Source organism: Mus caroli, unplaced genomic scaffold, assembly GCF_978045245.1.
Source record: "Mus caroli unplaced genomic scaffold, Mus_caroli_1 scaffold_6, whole genome shotgun sequence".
Lineage (NCBI taxonomy): Eukaryota > Metazoa > Chordata > Mammalia > Rodentia > Muridae > Mus > Mus caroli.
In genome coordinates, this window is record NW_028227261.1 from 56887568 (window position 1) to 56913557 (window position 25990).

The 25990-nt window shown below is 47.3% G+C and overlaps 1 protein-coding gene across 1 annotated transcript in view; it reads left to right on the forward strand.

The window, feature by feature from the left end:
• Positions 1-16140: 16140 nt before the first annotated feature.
• Kank4 (KN motif and ankyrin repeat domains 4) overlaps positions 16141-25990 on the forward strand; it is a 63552-nt gene continuing 53702 nt past the window's right edge. Inside the window, exon 1 of the mRNA XM_021161381.3 lies at positions 16141-16573. The gene's annotated coding sequence lies outside the window, so the exon portion shown is untranslated. The remainder of the gene's footprint in view (positions 16574-25990) is intronic.

A 25990-nucleotide genomic window follows, 5' to 3' on the forward strand; every position in this document is an offset into this window, starting at 1 on the left:
TGTAGCTGTCTTCAGACACCCCAGAAGAGGACATCAGATCTCATTACGGATGGTTGTGAGCCACCATGTGGTTGCTGGGATTTGAATTCAGGACCTTCAGAAGAGCAGTCAGTGTTCTTAACCGATGAGCCATCTCTCCAGCCCATTAGGATGTCTTTAGTTGATTTGTTTGTCTTGAGATAGGGAGACAGAGTCTTACTATGTAGTTCTGTCTAGCCTGAACTAGATACGTAGCCTAGGCTGGCCTCAAAGCCATAGAATAATCTCCTCCCTCTACTTCCCAAGTGCAGGGGTTGAAGGGGTTATGACACCACATCCTAAGAGCTTTAGTTTTTTTTTAACAAACAGGTCTTAGGAGGATGCACTAAGATCAAAGCAAGAACAGAGGTAGCAGCTGTGGGGAATGGCAGCTACCTGAGGGACTGGACAAGAACACAGGGAGTAGCCTGTTGAAATTTCAAAAGTCAGAAGTTTGGAAGAGGGCTTCCAGTAAGCTTTCCTGGAAATGTGGAGCAGGGCCCCTGCTCAGCTGAGGTGCTGGGGTTGAAGATGTTAAAGCCAATTCATTTAGCATTGGAAAAGCCGCACACTGGCTTCACCAATGCTGTTGGGAAGGCCTGCAGTTGCTAGCGTTGCAGAGCTGGGCTAGGATGATGGGAACAGAAAGAAAACAAGCAGGATGCACACTGAAAGTAAACAAGAGGGAGGGAGAATGGTCCCGGGGCTCTGAGCATCCCCACAGCAGACTTTCTGAGGGAGTCCATTGGCTGAGCGCGATGTGGTTTGCCCATATGCAGGTGCAGGGTGGCCCAGGACAGAGCACTTCAGAGATGCATCTTCCCATCAGTGCTGTATGGCAGTGGTCCCTGGAATCTCATTATATATATGGATGGGAAATGGACAGTCTAAAAAGCCAAGCTAACGTGCCTTATATGTTGAAGTGGAAGAGACTTAGTATGAAATCAGGTCTAAATGGCAAAGTTATTCCAGATTTCCATCCATTTAAAATTACCAGCATGTCAGGCAACTGGGTGACATCTGGGGACAGGACAGGGGGGAGGTGGCTTCACCGAGAAGAGCCAGGGAGCAGCTCTGAGAATATTCACTGAGTGCCATCAAGAGTGACCAAACTGTGGGTTGATAGCTCTGCCACTGATTGTACCATCTTCCTACACAACAATGTTCTTAGCAATATGGTGTTAGCAACCAAAGATTAGCTGTCCAACAAACTCCTGACCATCACTCTAAAAGTAATCAGTCTGGCTCCTCCCCAGAGGAGCCTTCTCAATCTCTCAGGGCCAGTCACACTTCTATGGGTGTCTTGGACAGGACACAGCTCAGAGTTCCCCATTGGCTTCCTCATTGCCATACTACATAGGCTGTGGGCTCCTTTGGGGCAAGTCTGAAGCTCCTGGTGTCCAGGGATAATGAATGGTAAAGGTTCCTTTTTACCAGGAACCTGTTTCTGCAAGCACAAAGAGACTGTAAGGCTCATAACCCCAGACTTATCCTCTGACTTTCAGATGTTCTTTTTTTTTTTAATTAGTTTATTATTTTGTGTGTGTGGTGCTTTCCTGCCTGCATATGTTTGACTAACAGTCTTGGGTGAAGTGGGGAATAGGGCCTCATTTCTCAGGCCAATCAATTTTGCTCCACTCCACTTTTGGCTGCTCATCACAGACAGGAAGAGAGGCCGCCACAGTCAGGTTAAATCGGCTGCTGACCCATGACCTATGGTTCAGCACAAAAAAAGGAGCCAGTTAATCAGATTCTAACCTGGGGAATTTGAACTAGGAAATGCTGAGCTTTGTAGGCAGACAGCAGTGAACACAGGGGTTGGTGTGAAGAGAGAACCCTATTATGAAAAGAACTGGTTAGCAGAGGCTATAACGGAAGAAGCCAGACTTTGGAAACGATGGAGAGAAAGCTAGTGACAGGGACAGAGATCCCCAAGACCCCATGGTTCAGGGAGAACAGAGCACTCAGGGATTCCCAGGCACTTCACAGCCCTAGCTCCACTTTTCTCTCTCTCTCTCTCTCTCTCTCTCTCTCTCTCTCTCTCTCTCTCTCTCTCTCTCTCTCTCTCTCTCTCGGTAATGAGGCCTGATGAAGTAGGGGAGTCTGGATAATGACCTCTACCACAGAACAGATCTAGTTTGAAGGTTATTTTGTAGTTAAAACAAGGACATTTTTATCATTGTATCATGTTTCACTGCTCTGTGCATTTTGACACAGAGAAGCCCAGGCTGGTCTTCCCCGCACTGTTGGCATTGCAGGTGAGTGCCACCATGCCTAGCCACAAGACCATTGAGGAGGCTGTAAAGACAGCAGAGTGAGTTAGCGTGACAGACTTTGAAGGCTCTGGACGATTGATGCCTCAAACCTGGAATGCTTTCATAGGTAAGCTTAGGAGCTTAATGGGGTGATATCCAAGCTTATCTTCCTGAGAACTCAGGAGAGATGTTCTTTTCTAAGTTGCTATTTCACATCCTTAAAATGAAGATGATACCAGGCAGGCCCTTGGCCCAGATATCCTAAGTGGAAGCAACCTGGAAGCCTGCTGCTTGGCTCAGGAAAGCCTGCTGCTCTGGCCACTGCAATGGCTTGTGTGAACTCCATGAAAGGCAAAAAGATGTAAGGAGAGATTGGGAAATGGAGATGTGGGATGTCCTACTGGAGCAACATGTGTTGGCCTGTCCACAGACAGGATCACACTCCTCTCTCTATTGTCCTGGGGCTCAGCAGGGCAGAGGCTCTAGAATGACTCGGTCACAGGCACCCTTACTTACCAAGCTTATGAATAGGAGCCTGTCTATTTCTGTCTTAAAATAGCTGAAGAAAGTTATTTAAAAAGAGCTTCCAGTTGGGTGGTCAAATGGCTTTTTATTGTCTTCCTCTCATGAGAGTTCAAGAATTCTCTCATATTTTCCTTTTTCATTTATAGCACAAGTCATAACAGGAAGAGTCACTGCTCTCTGGAACTTCCTGACTTAAGATGCCCAGGCTGGCTAAGGGATCTTGAAGTCAAGCATCACCCCCAGCTATGGAATCTTCTCTCCAGCAGTGCCCTTGCCAGACAGTCAAGTCGCTTTGGGTCATACCATCAGGGATGGACACCTCCAGACTCTTAGGAACTTAGGGAGAGAGAGCTGAATCAGAGTGTGGTGAAAAGACCTGGGTACTAGGCACTGAGACTTTGACCCTCATGGGCCTCCCGACACAAGACGTGGCCTCTGAATACTCTATGGTAGACCCTGACTAAAACATGGGCTCCAGAACAAAAACGATCCCTGCTCATATTAACCCTTGCCTTCCTCCCTGAACCTTTAATTTTCCTCCTTACATTTCTTGCTCGTTGGTGGTCCAGCTCCTACACTGCCATTATGCCCCCTGGAACCCTCTACTTGCTGTTTGTTCTGGGGCCTCTGCCTGTCTTTTAACCCTTGCTTTCTTCCTATGACTCTTTCACTACTGGTCTCACAGAAGACTCTCATATTTGTCTTAACAGAAGTTTTCATTTCGCTCGGCAGTGATGGCATGTGCCTTCAATCCCAGCACTCAGGAGACAGGGGCAGGTGGATCTCCGAGTTGTGAGTTCAAGGCCAGCCTGGTCTACAGAGTGAACTCCAGGACAGCGAAGACTGTAGTCTTACCAAATAGAATAGAATAAAATAAAACGTTTTTCATTTTTTCTGTAGCCCTTTAAGGGAAAAATGTTTACTGGAGCCATGAAACTCAGAGACAGAAGCAGTGGCTGGATTGTCATGGCTCCCTTTTCCACACTACTGCTTGTCTACTCTCAACCTTTTTTTGAGTCTCAGGCTACCCACCACTCCTGCTCCTGCAGACAGACACTCAAGGCCAACATTCTTCACGGCCACTCAAGTCCTAGCTGGTGCTCTTCCCATCCATCTCTAATCCCATGGCATCTCTGGAGATTTTACATCCTAGGTTGGCAGAAGATTAGCCTAGACATCTGGGAGTTGCTTTCCTCCTGGGATTTCATGTCAGCCACCAGCCCCAGGGCTTGGCAAGGTTTTGGCCCTGAGCTGGGACCATGATCTCTGGCTCATTCTTTCTTCGACTCAGCTATTTCATGCCTTGTTCTCATGTATCTTGACTTGCAAGGGACCCCAGTCTCTTGGACTTTGCACTTCCTTCAGCCCATAGTCCTCCTGGTCACAACTCCGTTATGCTGTTTGGCCATTGTCTCCAACAAGTTCCATTCCTTTCTTCTAGTCTCAGCAGAAATTCCTCAAGCCAAATCCTTCATTCTTTCCCTGATCAACACCCCCCCCCCCATATATTACCTTCTAAGTGTCACTCCTGGCTCTGCTTACCACTCCAGCATATTCCACCCAACAACAACCCACTAAGCCCTCTCTGTCATCTTTCACTCTGGCTTTCCTCACTCCCCTTTGTCCATTCAATCACCCTCTCCCTCAGCTATCTCATGGTCCCAACCCACTGTGTGCTGACCACAACATGCACACTGCCTTCTCTGAAGTCACAGTCTTAGGTATTGGCATAAGACATCTTACCACACTCATGGGTTTAGAAAGTCAGAGAGTTGGATTGTCTCCACTCTGTGAACTCAGAGCCTCATCTGGGAGGACTTTGAAATCTGAGAATGGCTTTACAACTGTGGACTAGAATCATCTAAAGGCTTTTACATCTAACTCCTGGGTAAGGATGATGATGCAAAGACCAGGTCTTTTGACCAGAGTCCTATTCACAGGCTCTCCAGGCAGCTTAGCCTTCTCATTATAGAGTGGTCTCAGGGTAGTCTGGCTTCTTATATGAGATGCTCTAGTTTGCCAATGAATAGGGTGGGAATGGCATTACCATTTATGCCTCAGAAGTCCCATAGCATCACCTCATTTGTCAAGGAAATGTAGCAGTGTAGCTTTTGTTACTCTGCCTAAGCTCCAGGAATGGGCCACACTACCAGCCCCCACCCAGCTTCCCTTGGATCCACAGATAAAAGACACAGACATGCACATTGTTCATTTTCAACATGGCCTTCTTGGCACAATTGCTGGTCATTATTAAACTCCTGCAGCTAGCGTGCCCTTATCAATACTCTTAGCTCTGCACCTTCCACTGTCCTAAACTTTAGTTTCTCAGTTACATTTAAGTACCTGTTAAACATCTCCAAGTGCCCACCTGTGAGAGTGGCCACAGGCCGCTGCTCCTCCCAAGATCTCACATGGCTTTTCACTCTCTGAAGCATGGCAAGCTCTGTCTCTCCTCTCCTGTGTCTGTCTCTTGCCTCCAAGGACTTGGAGGTCCCACCTATTCCTTCTGCCCAGCAATTGGTACATGGCTTCTTTACTGACAGATCAAGAACCAATTGAGGAACAGGACCCTAGCATCAGAACCATCCCTACAAGAAAATCTCAAGACACCTGAAATTAAGGGAAGATGGTAAACACCCCATCTCTCAATGGCATGGTGATGAGATTACATTGTGGATCAGGCATGAAGACACAAGCCATCAATGCCAGCACCAGGAAGGCAGAGGCAGGCAGATCCCTATTATTCAAGGCCAACTAGTCTACATAGTGAGTACCAGGCCAGCCAGGGCTACAAAGTGAGACCCTAATTAATGAAAGGTTTTCTTTCTCTTAGGAGTACCTAGTTATCCCAAAGTTGGACCTTCCTTTCTCTTACATCTTCTCATTTCCCACATCATGCTCCTTTACCTTGTAAATGTTTCCATAACTTATATTTGCTCTCATTTTCAAACTAGAGGATTAATAATCAGAGATTTGTTATTTCCCAAGGTTCAACAGCTACTCATTCTTTCATGTGTTAATCAAACACATACTATATGCAACTTTAGTTCTAAGAACTGAGGTTTGAAAGTTCAAGACGTGGTTCCTGAACCCTTTCATGGGGGCAGATGGGCATGTAAGCAGCCGACCCCTACACTGTGTGAGACAAATACAATTACTGTGTTTGTAGGAAACCTTGGGTGATAGTAAGGAAAGACCTAGGTCTGGGTTGGAGCAAATGCAGGCTATATTCTTGCTAAGTAACAAATTACTCTAACTACTAGTTGTTTACAAAATAAGTTTACCTTAGCTCACAGTTTCTTTGGGCCAGTAATCTAGGTATAGCTTAGATGGGTGCCTGATTCTGGGATGCTATTATCTGAACACTGGACTTGGGAGAGGTCTCAGCCTGAGCATACTGGTTTGACTATTGACAGGCCTCAAATCCCCACTGGCTATTAGTCAAAGACAGGACTATTCTAGGCAGTGGACTTCTCCCAGGGCAAGGATGTTGAGACACAGAGAGAGTGATCAGAGAAGAGATGGAGCCCAGGCTTTTGTAATCCAACCTCATCTGTATCCTAGGTAACCCAACCTCATCTGTATCCTGGAGGTTAGACTGGAATTACTCAGTCCAGCCTGTCGTGAGCCTCTAGAGCATCTCATGTAAGAAGCCAGACTACCCTGAGATCACTTATAGGTCCAGCCTGAGTTTATACAAAAGTATGAGTACCAGAGGGAGGGAAATCACTGGGAGCCCTCTCAGAGACCTTCCCATGGTTCACAGGCGTTTTCTTACCAGTGACACCTGCACTCTGTTTAGGAAGTAGCTATTAATAGATAAAGAGTTATGAAGGACTGTCCTATGCAGAGGATGCTGTGATAAATCTACAAGAAGTTGGAGAGAACTGGGGGCTGAGGAATCGTAAGTGAAGGGAAGACTAACAGACACGCTGTCAACTGTGTGGAGACATGAGCTAGGTGACTTTGGTGACTGACTTTGTCATCTGAGGCTCATGCTCTGTCTCCCAACTTAATGTCAGATTTCTTTTCCCAGTGTGGGCCTGCCTGTCTGTCAAAACTATGTTTTAACCAACTTTTTACTGTTAATCAGCACTGAGTGATACCCAGCAAAACTTTTTTTTGTATAAAAAAAAATAAACTTATAACTTCTTTAAAATTATGGCCAAGACCATTAGAATAGTTTTCCAACAGACCGTGTGTATACCAATACAAATGAGAAGGTGGCCAGAATGTCCAGTCATCTAGGCAGGGGGACTCTATAATACTGAAATGTAGTTAGCTAATTTTTTTGTTTGTTTTGTTTTTTCAAGACAGGGTTTCTCTGTGTAGCCCTGGTTGTCCTGGAACTCATTCTGTAGACCAGGCTGGCCTCAAACTCAGAAATCCACCTGACTCTGCCTCCCAAGTGCTGGGATTAAAGGCGTGTGCCACCACCAGTGCCCAGCGCTAATTTTTAATACAATTTTATATATTGAACTATAACACAGAAAGGAAACTGCAGGAATAATAAAGGCACAATTCAAGGAGTTTTCACAAAGTAACATCTTGCCTCTATCACTCAGACTGAAGAAATAGAGTCCTGTCACTACCAAGCCCCTTGTCCTCCCCCTACCCCACCCCCCACCCCTCACCCCACCCCCCTGCCGCTTCCTGGAGGCAACCAGATCTTGGATTTCAAACACTGTCAAGCAGTTCCATGTGTCTGAATGTTATATAAACAGCTTTACTAGCCTACACTCTTGGTAATCCCTGTTTATTGTTTGCTTTGTGAGAATTATTTATGTTATTTGTAATATTAATTTACTTTCATGGCTGTACGGCCATTTTCATTGACTAAGCTCCGGTTGATTTTACAATACTACCATGAACAGGACTTTAAATAACTTTCAGTTTGAGGAAACTATGAATAGTCCAGCTGTATTCATTCATGATTGTGCCCTGTGGAATTCATATATCCTCAGTTCGCTTTCTTCTTCTTCTTCTTCTTCTTCTTCTTCTTCTTCTTCTTCTTCTTCTTCTTCTTCTTCTTCTTCTTCTTCTTCCTCCTCCTCCTCCTCCTCCTCCTCCTCCTCCTCCTCCTCCTCCTCCTCCTCCTCCTCCTCCTCCTCCTTCTTCTTCTTCTATGTATCCCAGGTGTCTGTGTGTGTGTGTGTGTGTGTGTGTGTGTGTGTGTGTGTATTCCGAGATGACCTTGAACTTCCAATCTCCCACTTCCATCTCTCACTGCTGGAATGGTAGGCATGTGCTGCCTCCTTTTAGAGCTTAACACTGTAGTAATCAAGAGTACAAACCTTATTCATAGCTTTTAAACATTTTTAATCTGCATTAAATGGTTTTTCTTTTTCTTTTCTTTTCTTCTTCTTTTTTTGTTTTGTTTTGTGTTTTTTGTTTGTTTGTTTGTTTTGTCTTGTTTTTTGAGACAGGGTTTCTCTGTATGGCACTGACTGTCCTGGAACTCAGAAATCTGCCTGCCTCTGCCTCCCAAGTGCTGGGATTAAAGGTGTGCGCCACCACGCCCGGCCCAGTGGTTTTTCTTTTAAAGATTTATTTATTTCATTTCTGAGTATAATGTTGAGGGCATCAGATCTAATTACAGATGGTTGTGAGCCACCATGTGGTTGCTTGGAATCGAACTCAGGACCTCTGGAAGAGCAAGCAGCCAGTGCTCTTAAGTGCTGAGCCATCTTCCTAGCCCCCACAATTAAATGTTTTTATGTACAAAGTAGCAAAAATTATTTTTGTATGTAGTACAATGTGATATGTGTATTCTTTTCAAAAATTTTGTTTTTTTAAAAATTATTATCATTATTATTATTTTTTAATCTATTCACTTTACATCCTGCTCATGCCCCCCCTCAGTCACCCCCTCCCACAATCCTTTCCTCATCCCTTCCCCTTCGCTCTGAGCGAGTGGGGGGCCCCTGAGTATCTCCTTACCCTGACAGTGATGTGCATATCCTTATTAAATTTGCTACTGATAATGTTTTGAATTTAGAACTCAGAGTGCAGTATAAAGCATTGATCTAATAATATTGCTAAATTTTAGGCAAGGAGAAAAAAAAAACCAGGAGTCCTCAATTATTTTACCCACCCGCAATCTCTTTATTGCTCCTGTTTCTCCAGGCATTGGATGCTCAACTATCTATTCACTCACAAACACGGAGAGCCAGGGTTTGCAAACATATGTTGAAACAGATGCTACAACACACAAGAGGAATGAGACACCCTCACCTCATGTAATTATGCTCTTTAATGTAGAACTGGACAATATGCATAGTTTCAATTGTGCTCAGTGTTGGGAAAGAAAAGCAGAGGTGTGGTAGGTGGGGAGACCTCAACTTCTACACTAGTATCAGGTTAGGGGCACATCAGAGAGAGTCCCTGCAGAAGTGATGCTTAGGCTAACACCCATGGGATGACTGTTGGCAGCTAGACAATGGGTTGGGTGAAGAAACTTCTAGGCAGAAATAAAAGGAACAGCAAGGAAGAACTGAAGAGTGCTTAGAAGTGCTTGAGTCTTGGTGACCAAGGACTGTGAATGGAGAAAATACAAGACTGAAGAGAGAGGACATGGCTAGCTAGACTCAGAACCCTCTTAAAGGAACCTGGACTTTTCCTGGGAGTCAGATGCATTTGAACAGCATGAGAGTCATTTAATTTGATGATTTTGAAGGCTGTGTTGGCCTCAAAGCTGATGTAGCTTCAAATACTGGGGCAACCCCAAAGGAGAAGTCCCATTGGCTGGTACTGTCAGGAATTTCTTTATGGGAGATGCAGTTGACATGGGCAAACATGGTTAGTGTGTATGTGTGTGTGTGTGTTGTGTGTTGCGTGTGAATGTTGTGTTTGTGATGTGTGGTTTGTATGGTGTGTTTGTGGTGTGTGGTCTCTCTGTGTGTGTGTGTGTGTGTGTTGTATGTGTGTGGTGGTTGTGTGTGTGTGTGGTTGTGTGATATGTATGTGGGGGGAATTGTGTGTGGTATGGTGTGTGTGGTGTGTGTGTGTGTCTGTGGCATGTGTATGTGGGGGGGAGTTGTGTGTGGTATGGTGTGTGTGGTGTGTGTGTGTGTGTGTGTCTGTGGCATGTGTATGTGGGGGGGAGTTGTGTGTGGTATGTGTGTAGTGGCTATTCCTGGTTGTCAACTTGACTATATTTGGAATGAACTACAATCCAGAATTGGAAGGCTCACCAGTGACCCTTATCTGGAGGCTTGGAGATAGAAGTTTCTGATCTGGATCTTGGTATGGAGATCTTGAGGTATAGTGGGTATGGATTCCAGAAGATTAAATCTCCAAATTCAAGGTTATCTGGGATTAAAGGTGTGGTGGAACACACCTTTAATCTGGGCTACACTTTCTGCTGGAGACAATATAAGGACATTGGAAGAAGGGAGTCTGGCTCTTGCTCCTTCGCCTGCTTGCTGTGTGGGACTGAGTAACTGCTAGATCCTTGGACTTCCTTTCACAGCTACCACTGAACCATTGTTGGGAATTGGACTGCAGACTGTAAGTCATCAATAAATTCCTTTACTATATAGAGACTATCCACAAGTTCTGTGACTCTAGAGAACCCTGACTAATACAGTATGTGTGTTTGTGTGTGGTATGTGTGTGTATGTGTGTATATGTGGTGTATGTGTGTGTGGTATGGTATGTGTGTGTGGTGTGTATGTGTTTGTGTGTGTGTATATGTGTGTGTGGTATAGTATCGTGTGTGTATGTGTATATATGTGTATGTGGTGTATGTGTGTATGGTATGGTATGGTGTGTGTGTGTGTGTGTGTGTGTGTGTGTGTGTGTGTGTGTTTTGGGAGGCAGAGAAGATGAGGCCTGGGTGGAATGCACAGTCTGCATTCATTCTAATATAAAAATGGTGAGACCTGTTTTGAGGAGTGGCTGGGGAGTCATGGCACATAAACCTGGACAGGGTAGGCTTGCGGTAGAACAGGCCCAGAGGGCAACATTCATTAATAAGTGGCTTAGCTGCGTGTTTTAGCTGGGTGCCCTAGAAAACTGAGCCCCCACAAAACCCTTTGGCAAACTCTTCTGGGAAAAGCAATCCCAGGGGAACCAGGCTGAAGGAGGGTGTAGATGAGGAAGAAAAGTGAGTTGCTTGGCAACAAGGTGACTTTGCAGACTCACAGGAATGGAAGTTGCTAGCTCAGCCTGACAGGGTAAGAGGTTGTCCAGTCAAGGAGGAAAGAACATCTCTGTAGCTTTCTCTTCACCTTCATAGGTCATTAATATTTCTACCCTTCCAGCATGTGTGAAACTGGGCTGTGATTAGGAATGACCCAAGGGACCAGAATCAGCCATTACTGTGGCCATGAGAAGCTAGGCCACAAAAGCACTAGTCCATGAGTAAGTAAGTCTAAAAGAGGACCTGACCGCCCAGAGTGTGCTGTGTGCCCTGTGACAGCAGAGATCCAGGCTGCATTTAGGCAGAGGTGCTGAGAGCCAGAGGGATGCTAGACCAAACTGTGGCTCTCCAGGAAACATCTGCTGAGAGTTAGAGCTGACAGACAAGGAGCAGGAGAGAGAGAATTTCTGCAACCACAGTCGCTACAGGAGAGGAGGCTCTGAGAGAGGATGGTCAGAACTCACTCCAGCTCTAGTCTCAGCCCTCGGTGAGGACTTGCCCTCAGGAGAAGAGCCTCAATCACAGGCATAGCCGGGTGGTGCCCTGCTGAATTCAGCCTCTTCTGGCTCAATAACGGATTATTAAGTTTTCGGGAAATTTATGAGTCAAAGTGACACATAACCATTATTAAAAAATGAAATTAAGCAAACTTACAATTCAATAAGATATATTAATAGCAAATATAAGTCTGGGGATGTAGTTCAGTCGGTTGCATGCACAATGTCCTGGGTTCAGCCCCTAACACTGCATAAACTGGGCTTGTACTGGGCCTGCCAGTCAATTCTCACACTCAAGAGTTGAGAGCAGCCGGGCGTGGTGGCGCACACATTTAATCCCAGCACTCGGGAGGCAGAGGCAGGTGGATTTTTGAGGCCAGCCTGGTCTACAAAGTGAGTTCCAGGACAGCCAGGGCTATACAGAGAAACCCTGTCTCGAAAAAGAGTTGAGAGTAGGGCTGGAGAGATGGCTCAGTGGGTAAGAGCACTGAGGTCCTGAGTTCAAATCCCAGCAATCACATGGTGACTCACAACCATCTGTAATGAGATCTGATGCCTTCTTCTAGTGTGTCTGAAGACAGCTACAGTGTACTTATATATAATGAATAAATTTAAAAAAAAAAAAAAAGAGGAGTTGAGAGCAGAGGAACCAGAAATTTCAGGGTTATTTTCAACTACAGAGCTAGTGTGATGCCAACCTGGGATGCATAAGACACCGGTTCAAAGCAAAAGGATAGTGCTGATGCCAAAGAGCACTTGGCTAGAGAGGCTCAGGGTGGGTCATTAGCCACAGGGGAAATCCAAATCCAAGGCAGGTCCCTCATGCTTTGGGGTGGGTGATAGATCATGATGCAGCTGCTCTGGGAAGTAGTTTGACAGTTTCTTCTAAAGTTAAGCATGGCCGGGTCAAATGACACAGCTCTTCCTCCTGCATATTTATCCTAAGGAAATAAATTTATGTTGACATAAAACCTCAACAGCATTCCAGACTGAAGGATGTAAAGGAGGAAGTTTGATAAGGCAGATAAAACTTGGAAAATTCATCATGGTTGGAGCTGTTACTTGACAAGTAGAACCAACACACGTGGGATGTGCTTTCAGGATCTGAAGATGGTGTCCCGAGTCACAGAGAAGTCATCAATGCCACCAGAGTGAGCCGAGGTCTCAGCATGCATCTTTGTGGTTCTAGCTTCATCATATCCCCTAACATAAGCAAAAATGGCAGCCAACAATCATGCTAGACTCATACTTTGTCATGTGTTGGGGGCGAAAGCTCAGATACAAGAACTAGGCAAACGGCAGCAGAAGTTCTCTGGGAGACTTCAGCGAACATTGAATACAGACAGGGTCCTTAGACAGAAAGCCTTGTAAAACTGGTGTACAGTGTTCCTCCTTGGCTTCAATTTGTGAAGTTTCAATTACCCTTTATCAGCTGCAGCCCCAAAATATTAAACAGGAAGTTCCAGAAATAATAATAATTTATCAGTTTTAGATTGAGTCCTGTTGTGAAGCACATGGGGACTTGGGGTGCTGACCACACCATTCCACTCTGTATGAGAAGAATCCCAGTGTCTAGCATATCCACACTGTCTCCATTACCCAGTCCCCAGAAACCCTTGTGGTCCTCAGATCAGCCCTCCTGGCACCACAGTGTCTATGCGAGAGGATGCGCCTCACAACCCCAATGCCACACAACTCTCTTCATCTCTTCATCTCATGTCCTTCACTGTAGGGTGAGTACAGTACCCAAAAATGTGCTGAAAGAGGGAGACGCTCAATTCACAAAATATTCATGATGTTGTTCTATTTTATGCCCATTCTATTTTATTATTAGGTGTTCATTCAGTGCCTGGTGTATAAATTAAACTTGACAGGAGATATGTAGAGACAGGAAGAAAGATAATATCCATAGGATTCTTCACTGTCCAAGGCATCCACAAGAGAGTCTTGGGATGCATCTCCTGTGGAGAAGGGAAGATTGCTGCATATATTGGTGGGTTGATGAAAATGTGGCCAGAGGCTCACAGGAGCCTACTTCTCCATTCCTCTAAGATCAATGATTTATTACTTGTTATTTCAGTGTTTGAATCTACGCGCAGGCTTTACAGGACCAGAGGGAAGATGAGAACGGAAGGTCTACATAAGATGAGAACAGAAGGTCTATATAAGCAACATTCCCGCTCAGAGAGCTGGTGCTTATTTGCTGCCAGCCTGGTGACTGTAGGAGTTACCACACGTGGGTGCTAAACCATGGCACTGGCAGATGCACAGTTCTCTCTTGGAGCAAGACATGAATGTCGTATCCTCCAGGCCTTCTGCGTGGAAAGGTCAGCATTCTGGTCACCAAGACCCGAGTTTGAACTCACCTTCCTGCTTTTACCTCATGGCCTTCAACAAGAGAATGACAGCCATTTTGTAGATGAAATGGCAAATCCAGAGAGACAGATAATGAAAATGAAATGCCCCATCATGGTGTCTGGCACAGGGCAGAAAATGAATGCGCACCAATCGCCCTGAACTCCACACTCCAGCGAGGGGTGAGGCAGGGGAAGGAGCTCTCCGTTCTGTCCACCCTGGGTCCCGATCACAGAAAGTCGCAGGCTACAGCAGCGTTGTGCCCAGCCATCCTATATCAGCTTCAGCATGAAAGCTCGCTGTCCGAGAGCCTCAGCTGGTTTGCAGTAGAGGTGTCCAAACCTGAAATTCTAAAAGATCTGCTGCCTGGGAGGGGTCTCTTCCTTCCAGGACTCTGCAGATAGCAGTCCATTTGCTAATCTAACTCAGCCGTTTTCCCACCAGGACCAGAAACAGCTAATGCCCTAGCTGGGGCTTTTCAGTGCATGGCATGAGGGGTGGGGTAGGGGGCGGGGTTTGGAGGATCCAGGGTGGGTGTGTTTGCTTAGTGTATTCTCCCAGTCCATTCTGGATGGTCTGAGCCTCCGAAGCCCTGGCTGCCCCAGTTCAGCCCGTGACTCCTCTGACTCAGAGCTACCCTGGAGACGGTTCCTCCTCTGAGTCATCAGGCTGAGCTGCTTTCGAGGATAGTAGAGTCTGGCACTGCCCTCCATCTTCTCAGCAAAGGTGCTGGGCCTCCACACCCGAGTGCCAGCCCCACGCCTAATTAGGCTCACAATGCCCAGAAATCAAGGAACAAGTTCTTCGAGGTATCTGAGAGTGCAGAAGGTTCCAAGACTGGGACTTAGACTGCTCTGGGTTCTGTTCCAGCTCAGCCAAGTAGCTTGTGTGACCTTGAGCTAGTCACAGAACACCCGAAGCAGAAGGGATAAGTGATCTACACTGGCTGTATTGCACAAGGATGTTGAGAGGCCAAAAAACAAATGCAGACAATGAGGCACAAGTCCAGGAGCTTAACCTGGTTATAGGGACAGGACTTAGCATTTTATTTTATTTTATGTTATTTTTGGTTTTCTAAGACAGGGTTTCTCTGTGTATCCCTGGCTGTCCTGGAATTCACTCTGTAGACCAGGCTGGCCTTGAACTCAGAAATCCACCTACCTCTGTTTCGCAAGTGCTGGGATTAAAGACATGTGCCACCACTGCCTGGCTAGGGCTTAGCATTATAAAATAAGATTCATTCCTTTTCATTTTATATGTCTGAATATTTTACCTGCATTGTATGTGTATGTATGTGCTCCAGGAACATACATGCCTAATGCACCAGGAGGCCAGAAGAGGAGTAGGGTACACTGAAACTAAAGTGACCAGTTGTGAGCCATCATCCCAACGCTGGGAGTCAAACCTGGGTCCTCTGCAAGAGCGGCGTTTTTAAAATGAGGTGTCGGAAAAAATAGAGAGATCTCACTTAAGTGTCTGGGTTTCTGCCTTCTCTGGGGAAATGAGCCGCTCCTGTCATATTCGTTCCTTTCGCCGGATGAGGACAACCCAGCAGGCCTTAGTAGGCAGAGTCTGAGGCTGCTCTCCCTTGGGCCACAGACCCGCCCCCAACTCCTATTTGGGTTCCAGCACTGAGGCCAAGGCTTCATTCCCATTTGTTACTGCTATCGTGAAAGCCTCGTGGAAATGAAGTCATCCTAATAACTATGTTTCTGTCGAAACGGAAATTAAATGTCTCTTGATTCAAATTATCTGTCCCATCTGGGTCACGATGTCAAAAATAAAGCTGCTTGGGCTGCTTTCTGGGCGTGGATTCTAGGAAGGTGGGCCAGGGGAGGTCACAGCTGGGCTCTGGATACCTGCCAGCTGCCATCTCCTTTCCTCCCTCTTCTGTTGGTCCTCTCTCTGGTCCACTTCTCTTTCCAGGTGGTGGCCGAAGTGGTCCTTAGCTATCTGTCCATTCAAGCTTAGGAACTTTTAATTGGTACAAAGCTGCTGTGGAGATGGGTGTATGAAGAGAAGACTGATTTTTATGTGGAGCTGAAACATGGATTTGGAAGGAAAATGGAAGGGAAATGGCTTAGGAGACATCTAAGTCCTGTTGTGAACGACTCTCACACTCCCACACCAGTGCTAGGACCCCACTGCTCACAGGATCTCAGTTGTTGTCAGGCCTTGGTTCGAGTTCTGATTTGGGCAGTTATTACCCTTACCCTGTCTGATACTGTTTCTCCACCATTGTGGGGGACAGAAACGTCTAGACTCTAGAGTCTAGACAAACTTAGAAAAACGCACGGGGGAGCCCTGGGGAAATCTGGAAAGCGCCTTACACAGGCTGGGACTTTTCTGGTTTCTTTTCCAAAAGTTTTTCTTCTTAACTCTGTCCAAGGCTAAGACCCTCCCCTCGGTGTCGCAATTCTGCCCCTTCCTACACACCAAAGCCCGCGCCGCGTCAGGAAGGCGGGGACTCGGGTGGCGGCGGCGAGGATCCGGCTCCTGCGCTCCCAGTCCCGCAGCTGGCGCGGTAGGTGTGCCCGCAGCTATTGCGCCCCGGCTCCAGGCCCAGCCCGGCGACCTGAGGGCGCCCGGAGGGTGTGCGCGCCCGGGACAGCAGGGTGCGGCGGCGCGCGGTGCGTGCTGGACGCGGACGGTGCAGAGGAAGGAGGATCGTGCCACGGAAGACCGTGCAGCTGCAGCTGCGTGCACCCCGAAGCCGGGTGGGAGCTCGCGCTGCTCCTGCACAGCGGTCGCTTCCTGCCAGAACCCCGCGGGTCCCCAAGGTAAGTGGTCTGGCGTCCTCTCGCCCCGGACGCGCGACCCAGGCTGCGCCCGCTGCGCTCCGCGACCCCTGCTAGCGCCGCGTCCCTGCAGAGGCTGCGGCAGCCTGAGCCGGGAGTCCGGAGGGTCGGGGAAGGAGGGTACCCGCTCTTGCTTTCCAGCTCTGGGGACTAAGGAGACCTTAGAAGGGGGACCTCGTCGTCCTTGAGACTCAGGTGGTGCAGACCCTCGCAGCTGTCCTCAGACGGACGCTGCGGTCCTGGATGCAGCTTGTGGGACTGGGGGCGCCTCCCGGCTGGCTTACAAAGACTACCTAAATATCGCCGAGTCTCTTTCATTTTGCAAAACATCGTGCCTGGTTCCCAGCCCGCACCTCCTTCCTCCTAGCTGAAGTTTCTAGAGCTATGATGGGATGCGACCTTGGGCAGAGGGAGGAGGGCTGCCCTGGATCCGTGTGCTAGGCGCTGGCTGAGGATACTTTGCCAAGCCCGTGTGCCTCTTGGTTAGCTCTCCTCCCCTCCCCATCTTCTTTAAGGTCAAATCTTTGACCCCAGAACTTTGTCGCTGCAGACTGACCAATTACAGACAGGAGCTGAAAAGTCCATGCATTCTACACTTGGCTGGAACCTACTCTCATCGTGCTACCCTGGGCTGCAGAAAAACAGACTACTACTTCCCAAGCATCCTGGGATACAGACTTGTAAGACCAGGATGGGCATTTTCCAGGAGAAAGAGGCTATTCCATTTCAAAGATGTCCTCTGAGGCTTGTGCAAAGTCCTATGCACCAAACAGAACCAGGGGAGAATCACCTGCAGCCAGTGATGGGGTTATAGCCAAGAGAAAAGGCATCTCTAGTGTAAAGTGCAATACCGGAGGACCTACCTGAGTAAACCAAATTGGGTTCCTTAGCTTCTCAAGACAGGGCACAGAGAAGCATGTTGCTTCCCAAGGAAGCAGAGGTGGGGTCCACTTTGGCATTGCTCTTAAAGTCCAGCCTCCTACCTCAAGGAGGCGTGATGTGTCTCAGGGACAGTGAGTTGTGGGAATGAAGTAAAAGCCAGAGGAAAAGCACAAAAAAAGTTCAGAACTAGACATCAGGCAAGGTTTTCAGATACAAAGATAAACAGAACCGTACACTGGCTTCAGGAAGCTTGCAGTCCAGTGACCAAGACGGAGTGAATCACATCACTCTGGTGTAGAATTCTGCTGCGTTCTCTGATTCTAAACTTGGGTTCCCTGAGAACTGGGGATGGGCTGAGCGTCAGTTTGAAGGCTGAAAGCTAACTGGTTAGATGGTGGATTGACTTTCAGATGGAAGCAGCCTAAGAGAGGACCCTGCTCAGCAGCAAGTCCTGTGCAGGAACTGAAAGCCTTTGTTTGCGGAGGAGAACCAAAAGCCAGATAGGCATGGCCCTTAGCTCTGCATTCCACTGACTGGGCTAATCAGTGTGTGTCTTCCTTTCTCAGTCATGATGTTGGCCTATTAGAGGCCCCTGTCTAGGCCAAATGCACAGAGAAAAATAACATGATGGGAGCTTTCTACCTACACCTTTGTTAAGGGTTCAGAGCAATGGTTCTTTCCCATGCTGTTTCCTGCTGTCATATCTAACTCGCAGCTTGCAAAAACCTTTGCTCAGCATTCAAGGAAATAGCATTGGAAGTGGTGGTTCATCCAGTCCTGTGCAGTTGGATCCACGTTGCGGGAAAGAGGATGTGGGGTGGGGAGGGGTGCCCACATAGCGTCGGACCTGGCCCCTGCCAACCTTTCTAACCTCATTTCCGCCTTCCTACCCCTCCCTTGGCCTTCTGCAACTGCTGTGTGCCACTCCACATTCCTCTAGCACACACTGCCTGTCTGCTCTCCACGTCCTCACGCAGTGAATGCACGTGCTGCCACCAACCTCAACCATAAGCTTGAGCTTCTCCACAGACAGTCTTGACCACATGAATTAAAAGCTGCCTTTCCTTTGTTTCCAGTGGTCTTGGGACATGTGCCTGTAGTGATGAGCATCTGTGGCACTGAGGACCCCTTATGCTGGACTCTCTGGTCATATTTGAATCTCAAGAGCTTGGCACAGAGCAAGGACACATAGAAAGTGCTCAATAGATTATTTTTGAGATCGAAATCATCTAGTATGTCTTTATTTTTAATGGAGGAGGGATAACGTACATGCATCTTTGAGAAAATTATGGGTCCTCTTCTCCAGTGCATGTAACTTTACAGTGTCATGCATACAATTCCCACTTGACTCACCCCATTTCCCAAACCTTGGGGACTGTAATTTTCCAGAAAACAGAGGTCAGAGAGGTACAGTAACTGCTGAGTTCCCACAGCTAGTTAAGAGCAAAGATTCCAGACTACTGACTCTCAGGCTCAGGCTCCCTCTGGTATGCCCAGCCTCTCTGAGCCACGCAGCAGCCTCACTCTATCTCTGGCATTTTGTGAAGGCCACTATTCATGACTACAAGATGGATATCTTGGATTGTCTCAGTTCAGCATGAGCCTAAGGTAGAACAGGAGGGGAAGTCTTATTATGGCAGAGTTGACAATTAAGAAGACAGATGAGCCATCTCCCTGCCCTGTTTGCCTCCCCTGGCCCACAACGTTCATTACTACATTTGTTTTAGCTGAAGGAGGAACACACATACTTCAGTTATCATCTGAGCCCTGGATTGGGCCTGATGGGCCAGGCAGTAAGAACAGAGGCTCAGCTATTGGCTCCCCGCAGAGCATGTTAAGAAGGGGATAGAGCGCTTGCTGCCACCCCATGCTTTTTGCAACAAGATGCTTGCTTCAGGCTCGCCCATTCCAGTGTGCATCAAAATTGCATCGTGCTTCTGATATGTGCCAGGCTCTGTACTGGTCCCAGTCGCTTAAGAGTGTGTGCAAGGCATATGGTTCTGCTCTGTAGCAGAAGGAAGCGGCATCTTCACTCTTTCATGCCTAGGGAGGTAGGGGATACATCTACTTCTGTGTACTAAGTACTTCTGTGTCTAAAACTATGCTAACTCATAAAGCTCAGAGCTCAGGGCTAGCACTGTAGACTAGTGGTTTGTTCCCAGCATTGCAAGGAAGCAGAAGAATAAGACCCAGGAAAGCTAACCTTGGCATGCATTACATCATCTGAAAGGGGGCCTGGTGCACTCTCTTCATGGTAAAGGATTTGACAACAGTACTTTCTCACTAATATTTGTGGGGTCATGCAGACACAGCTGCTGCAGATACATTCAATTCTGGGTGTGAAATAGGAGCAACTAGACATAAGAATAGTGCAAACGTACGTCCACCCGGCACCCTTAGTCCTTACAGCCATGTTTGGGTCGGTTCCTCAAAATCTCCAGTGCACAGAGGAGGAAGTGAAAGGTACAAAGGTCGGTCACTGTGTGTAGCATCTTGGACGTAACACTGGGATTGGGCAGAGCTGTCTAGCCCTGGACCTCAGGCAGAGAGACCCATGCTGTGCTCTTCTTGTGGTAGAGGAAATGGGAGGAAGCTAGAAGGCCAAGGCGTCTGGAATGGGAGCCCAGACACACTGCTGATCAGCTGTGTGCTTTACAGTTGAAGCCTAATTTCTCTGTGGCTCGGACTCGCCTGGGTGAAGGACGGACTGAAAGGCTTCTGTTAGGCCTGGTGTGGAATGGCTTCTGGTCTCCACAGATGAAAGAGAAGAGGGTTCCTCCTCTAAAAATACACAGGTCATATTTCCAAATAAAGTAAATGTAGTCCCAGGGTTTCAAGTAGATATTCATGTGATGCTCAGACAGCTGTAGCTCACTGGTCCTGAGGAAAAGTATTCTTGCTTCAAGAAAAAGTACCCCCTGGGTTTTCTCCTAGGAGCCCTTGACTGTCTTACCTGCTTCTAGCCCACAACAGGCTTTCTGGGGACATAGGCAAGGTCAGGGAAAATAAAAAGTTTCAGGCCCCCTCAGTTTTTCTCTGGAGTAAAAGTAAATGCAACTTATTGGCTCCCAATTAGACATGAGTGTGTGTAAAAGTATTGTGAGTGTGTATATATGTGTGTGAATGTGTGAGTCTGCATGTATGTGTGTTTATGTGTGTATGCACCTGTGCGTATGTATGTACATGGATGCGTGCATGCATGTGTGTGTGTGTGTGTGTGTGTGTGTGTGTGTGTGTATTTGTGTCTGCTGAGTTTCCTTAAGTATAGATTTCTGGGTTGGGCCTCTGACCTCAAGTGACAAAGAGCAGAGAGCTGTGGCACGGGGAGAGTTTGTTTCATGAAGATGGAGAGCAGCCCTTGATTCCCCTTCCCTTCCACAGTGATATGACCATCTCGCAGGATACTGGCTGGGGCTCTCGGGAGTTCCTACCTGCTTCTCTCATTGCCTGTTCCTTGCCTCAACAACCTTCCACCTAGGAGGATGTAGCCCTCCTAATCTTTGGGGAAAGTTTAAAAGATACAGTTTCAAGTTGGGTAGAGTTTGACTGGGTCTACATTTACCAGTTATGACGTTGGGGGTGTGTGGAAGAAGGGCATTTTATCATTTTTGATAAAACTATCATTATTGTTTGACTTTTTATTGCGTTTCAATTGATTTATTTAGTGAGCATTGTGTGTGTGTGTGTGTGTGTGTGTGTGTGTGTATGCGTGTGTGTGTGTGTGTGTGTGTGTGTGTGTGTATGCGTGTGTGTGTGTATGCGTGTGTTCACCAGTACCATGGCGTATTCTCTTCTCCTAACATGGATACTAAACTTAGGTCATCCAGCTTGATGGCAGATGCCTTTACCTTGCTCATGCTTCAATTTCTTTTTCTTTTTTCCTTAACTAATTAACTTACTTTACATCCCAATGGAGGTTTCCCTCCCTCCTCCTCTCAGTCCCCCCACCCACCCCTGTGTTTGAATTTTTAACATACTGTTTTCATTTGTCGTTCATGGGATCTTTTAGAAAATAAATATCAAAGGTCAATGAGCCACCTGCAGGGCTTGGAGGGGACGAGGGGGCGAATGGTGTCCGGTGCTTGTGAGCCAGACAGATTACAAGGGTTACGTGTCTTAAGCCTCCTCTAGCAGGCAGCTGATTACACTGAGGTTAGGGTATTACGCTGAGGTAGGGCTCTCCTGACTTGGAAGGCAGAGATGCCCATAAGCCCTGAGTGAGGAAGAGAGGAGCTAGGATAAGCAGTGTTGACACCACAACCCGGGCTTGAGTCAGGCGATACTTGAGTCAGGTGAGGGACCCAGCATGGGTTCAGCGGCACTGTGCACCCCACAATGTCCTGTCCTTCCCTGTTCCAGCCATTGTTGACACTGCTTCCTTGGAACTTCTCTTCCGCAGCTCCTGGCAGGGATCAGGCAGCCTGGGCATGGGCCAGCTGAGAAGGGTGGTATCTATAGGATTGGGCCTCTAGGGCAGAAAGGATGTGATGAGGACTCTTCAAAGGTAAGAGTAAGAGTAAGCTAGAACTCGGATGCTTATCCTGGGTCAACAACCCTGAATTCCCATTTATAGAATTTAAGACAAGTCTGTGCTTGAATTGGGGGCGTGGTGGGAGGGGTGGGCGGAGGGATGGGGAGGGTGACATCTTTGCTTGACGTTTTGTTTTCAGTTGTCAGCGTTGGCGAGAAACCACGGTTTGTGCTCAGTCCTCGTGACACTGCCTCCAATAAGAAAGAATAGATCGTTTCAGATTATATTTTACTTGCTATAGATATTGTGAAATGTTATTTATGTTGGTCGCGTTTGAGATGCCCATGGTTGCTACATCAGCTTCTAAAATGTGTAATTTAATGAGTTAATAAAGTAAAACCCACATGGCTGTGTTACGCACTTGGCTTTTCAAATTGTAATTATTATATTTTATGTATATTGGGTTTCTCTGTAGTCAAGTTATATATTTTCTTTTATGGGCCCTGAGCAAGGGCCCACAGGCTTCCCCTAAGGGGCACAGGAGTAGTCAGGAGTCCTGAGAGGAAGTCTCCCACCCTGACCTTTCATAGACTTATCTGTCTCCCTCTAGGTAGCAGGAGGCATTCTTGAGTGGTAGTAAATGCCATTTAATAGTTGGCGGATTCTCAAGGGCTCGGTTTGTGCTTTGGGTAGAAAGAAGGCTTTGATGCACATCCCAAAGTCAATTTTCAAAACGCAGGCACACATGGGGAAACTTGTTCAGCCATTCCCAGCAGCCCACAAACCCACCAGGCCCAGCTGTGATGGCTTTATGATGGCTCTGCAAACTAGCCCATTGAAACAATCACCCCAGGGAAGGGTTGGCTTCCTGAGCCTGAGAGATTTTGTTGCAGACGAACTAGTGATGTACTTGATCAAAGGCATTCGCCAGCCCTAGGAAGACGCATCCTGGAAGTGGTTCTGGAATGGAGAGGATACAGGAAGGCATCAGGGAAGGGCAGGAGACTGGCCAGATGTTGATTGTGAGGGGCCAGGAAGGAGGAGGGTCACACAGTAGCATTACAGGAAGGCTTGAGTTTTGTTAGTTTTGGTTTACTTGTTTAGAGACTGGGTCTCACTACAGGGCCCTGACAGGCCTCAGATCCTCACTTGTCCATTTCAGCCTCCTGAGTGCTCGGCTACAGGCATGTGGCACCACACCCACTCTGCTCCCTCCTGGAGAATGTTTAATGTGTTTCAGATACATTCGAACCAAGATCTTAAATAAGAGTAATTGTCCTTTACCAGCTACCTAACAAGGTAGGACTGTTACTGTTCTCATTGTGTTTGCTGAGCCAAATGAGGTTCTAAGAGATTAAATATTTGCTTTAACATCATTGAGTATTAAAGAAAGAAAGAAAGAAAGAAAGAAAGAAAGAAAGAAAGAAAGAAAGAAAGAGAAAAGAAAGAAAGAGAAAAGAAAGAAAGAAAGAAAGAAAGAAGAAAGAAAAGAAAGGGAGAAAGAAAGAAAGAAAGAAAGAAAGAAAGAAAGAAAGAAAGAAAGAAAGGGAGAAAGGGAGAAAGGGAGAAAGAAAGAACAGAAGGAGGGGAGAAAAGAAAAAAGAAAAAGAGAGAAAGAAAAGTCTTTTTAGGCAACAAGAGAAAAATCCACTTGAAAAACTTGGCTGCCATCTTGCATGGGTAGGGAAACACTTACAACACATTCTCTTTACCCCTGCCAATCTCCTCAGCTATTTCTCTGTTCTTAGACACCTCCCCTCCCCTTCCTTACCCTTAACTCAAGCAAGGGCACATAGACTGTGGGAACAAGGACAAATTAAAAATGACAAATGCCCTGGAGTTGGGCAGAACTGGGTTCTAATTCCACCTTTGTCACCTGAGTCTGACCATCTGAGTAATGGGACCAATTTGGCCACCTTCCTACACATACTCGCTCTCTCTCCAGCGATTGTGGATCTCTCTCTCATTTGCCAGCCTCTACTCTCCTTTTAGACTGGTAATGTACCCCGTTCCTCACTACCCACTTGTGCTCTGCTAGGACTTCTGGGAGCTCCTCAGATCTAGTCTGGGGCACCTCAAGGCAGCTGCTGTGGCCTCTGGAAAGAACCCAGCCAGTATTCCCGAGTGTCACTGTCACTTCAAGTGTCACTGTCACCTCGCTGCTTTCAGGTGCTCAGGCTCAGCTTGAGGCCTCTCACTAAAACATCTCTCCAGCAGGTACATTTGAGCGGCTGGTGTCCGGCCCTCCCTCTGACAGGGCTCCTGCTCATTCTTGGGACACACACCTGCACACACACCCCTCCCCTGAACTAGATGTCTGCTCAAGGGCTCTATCACCCAAGGCTCCTTCTTTCCCTCTCTTTGCACCTCCTTCTCCCTCCCTCCCTCCCTCCCTCCCTCCCTCCCTGCCCCTTTTGTCCAGTGGTGCTGAAACTCACATTCTGGGTTCACAGCACTCCAAGAGATGTATGTTGTTGAAGGAGGAAGGGACCTCCCTGGTTGCCTAGACTACTTCCTCATTCCATGAGGATGCTGAGGAACAGCAAGAACAGGTACAGGTGTGTGTTGCACAGGGCCTGAGCTCCATGAGAACACTAAGTCTCTTGTCCCAGCCCCTTGCCCTGCCCGCCAGGGTGGCAATGTGTCTTTCATACTGGTATTTTGGGTATGGGGGCATTCAAAGAATTTTTTTTTTCTCTGCAGATCCAAGCTTGTGTCCCTTTTACCCAGGCCCAAGGTGAACCATTTCTGGCCTAACCTTCTCCCTTACCCTACTCCTGTCTCCTCCCTTACTCCTGTCTCGAAGCATTTTCAACCAGCAAATGGAGCCCTCTGTTACCCAGGTCCATGGGTGGTGCTCAGTGGTACAACAAGGCTCTTGCCCAGAGATCTGTGCCCACGTCCAGAGCTGAGGCCTGACGTTCCCCACAATGGGGCCATTTCTCTGGACTACAGTGCCTTCTTCAGAGAACTATTGCTCAAATGCAGTCTGCTAGCCCACCACAGCGTGGCTCTGGAAGAGCAGAAGGCCAGATCACTTCCCTGTTAGCCGGGGTCCTAGCTGTAACATGGGATGAGAAAGTTTTCACAGGTTCCACAAAATCCTTGGCCCATATGTAGCCATTAAAACTGACAAATCCATGCTGGGCGGTGGTGGCACACGCCTTTAATCCCAGCACTTGGGAGGCAGAGGCAGGTGGATTTCTGAGTTCAAGGCCAGCCTGGTCTACAGAGTGAGTCCCAGGACAGCCAGGGCTACACAGGAAAACCCTGTCTCAAAAAACAAAAACAAAAGAGAGAGAGAGAGAGAGAGAGAGGTGACCTCTTCATTTACTTTCTTTTTTTTTTTTTTTTTTTCATTCTGATTATAAAATGATTTTTGAACTTGGCTTTCTTGACTGTAAGGTTGGTTTAAAATCCTGCCCCGCTGTTTTCATTGAGATTTTTCTGAGCTGAACCTCCTGTGGGCCTCTGGCCCACTCTCGACTCTCAGCATGGCTTTGCAGAACCACTTGGCTCTTTGTGTCTCTATGGTGCATTTTGAAATCCTATCCCCACAGTGTGATGGCATGAAGATCCAGGCTTCTGGAAGGTAGCTAGAGCATGAGGGTAGAGCCCTTGTGAAGGGGGCTAATCCATATCAAAGGAAACCCAGTGAATGTTATTATTTCTTTGTGAGGACATAGCAAGAAGTTGGCAGCCTGGACTGGGAGCAGGTCTCACCAGAACTAGCCTGGGCTGGCACCCTGGTCTCAGTCTTCCAGCATCTAACTCTGGGGAGGAAGGAAGTGTCTATTATATGAGCCACCCTGTTTCTTTTACAGTGGCGCTCTTAGAGCAATCCTCTGGGTGGTCCTTCTGGTGGGTCATTAAGAAAGAGGAAAGGTGGAAGGAGACACAGAGACTCCTATCAAATGCTGGTTCCTGGGCCCAGAAGTCAAGAGCTTCCTGAAATGCTGGGATGAAGAAGTCTTGCTAGGGTAGGGACAGTGACCTGGGACCTTTGGCCTGTAGCACAATACAGCTGTTGTAACTTCAACCTAGTA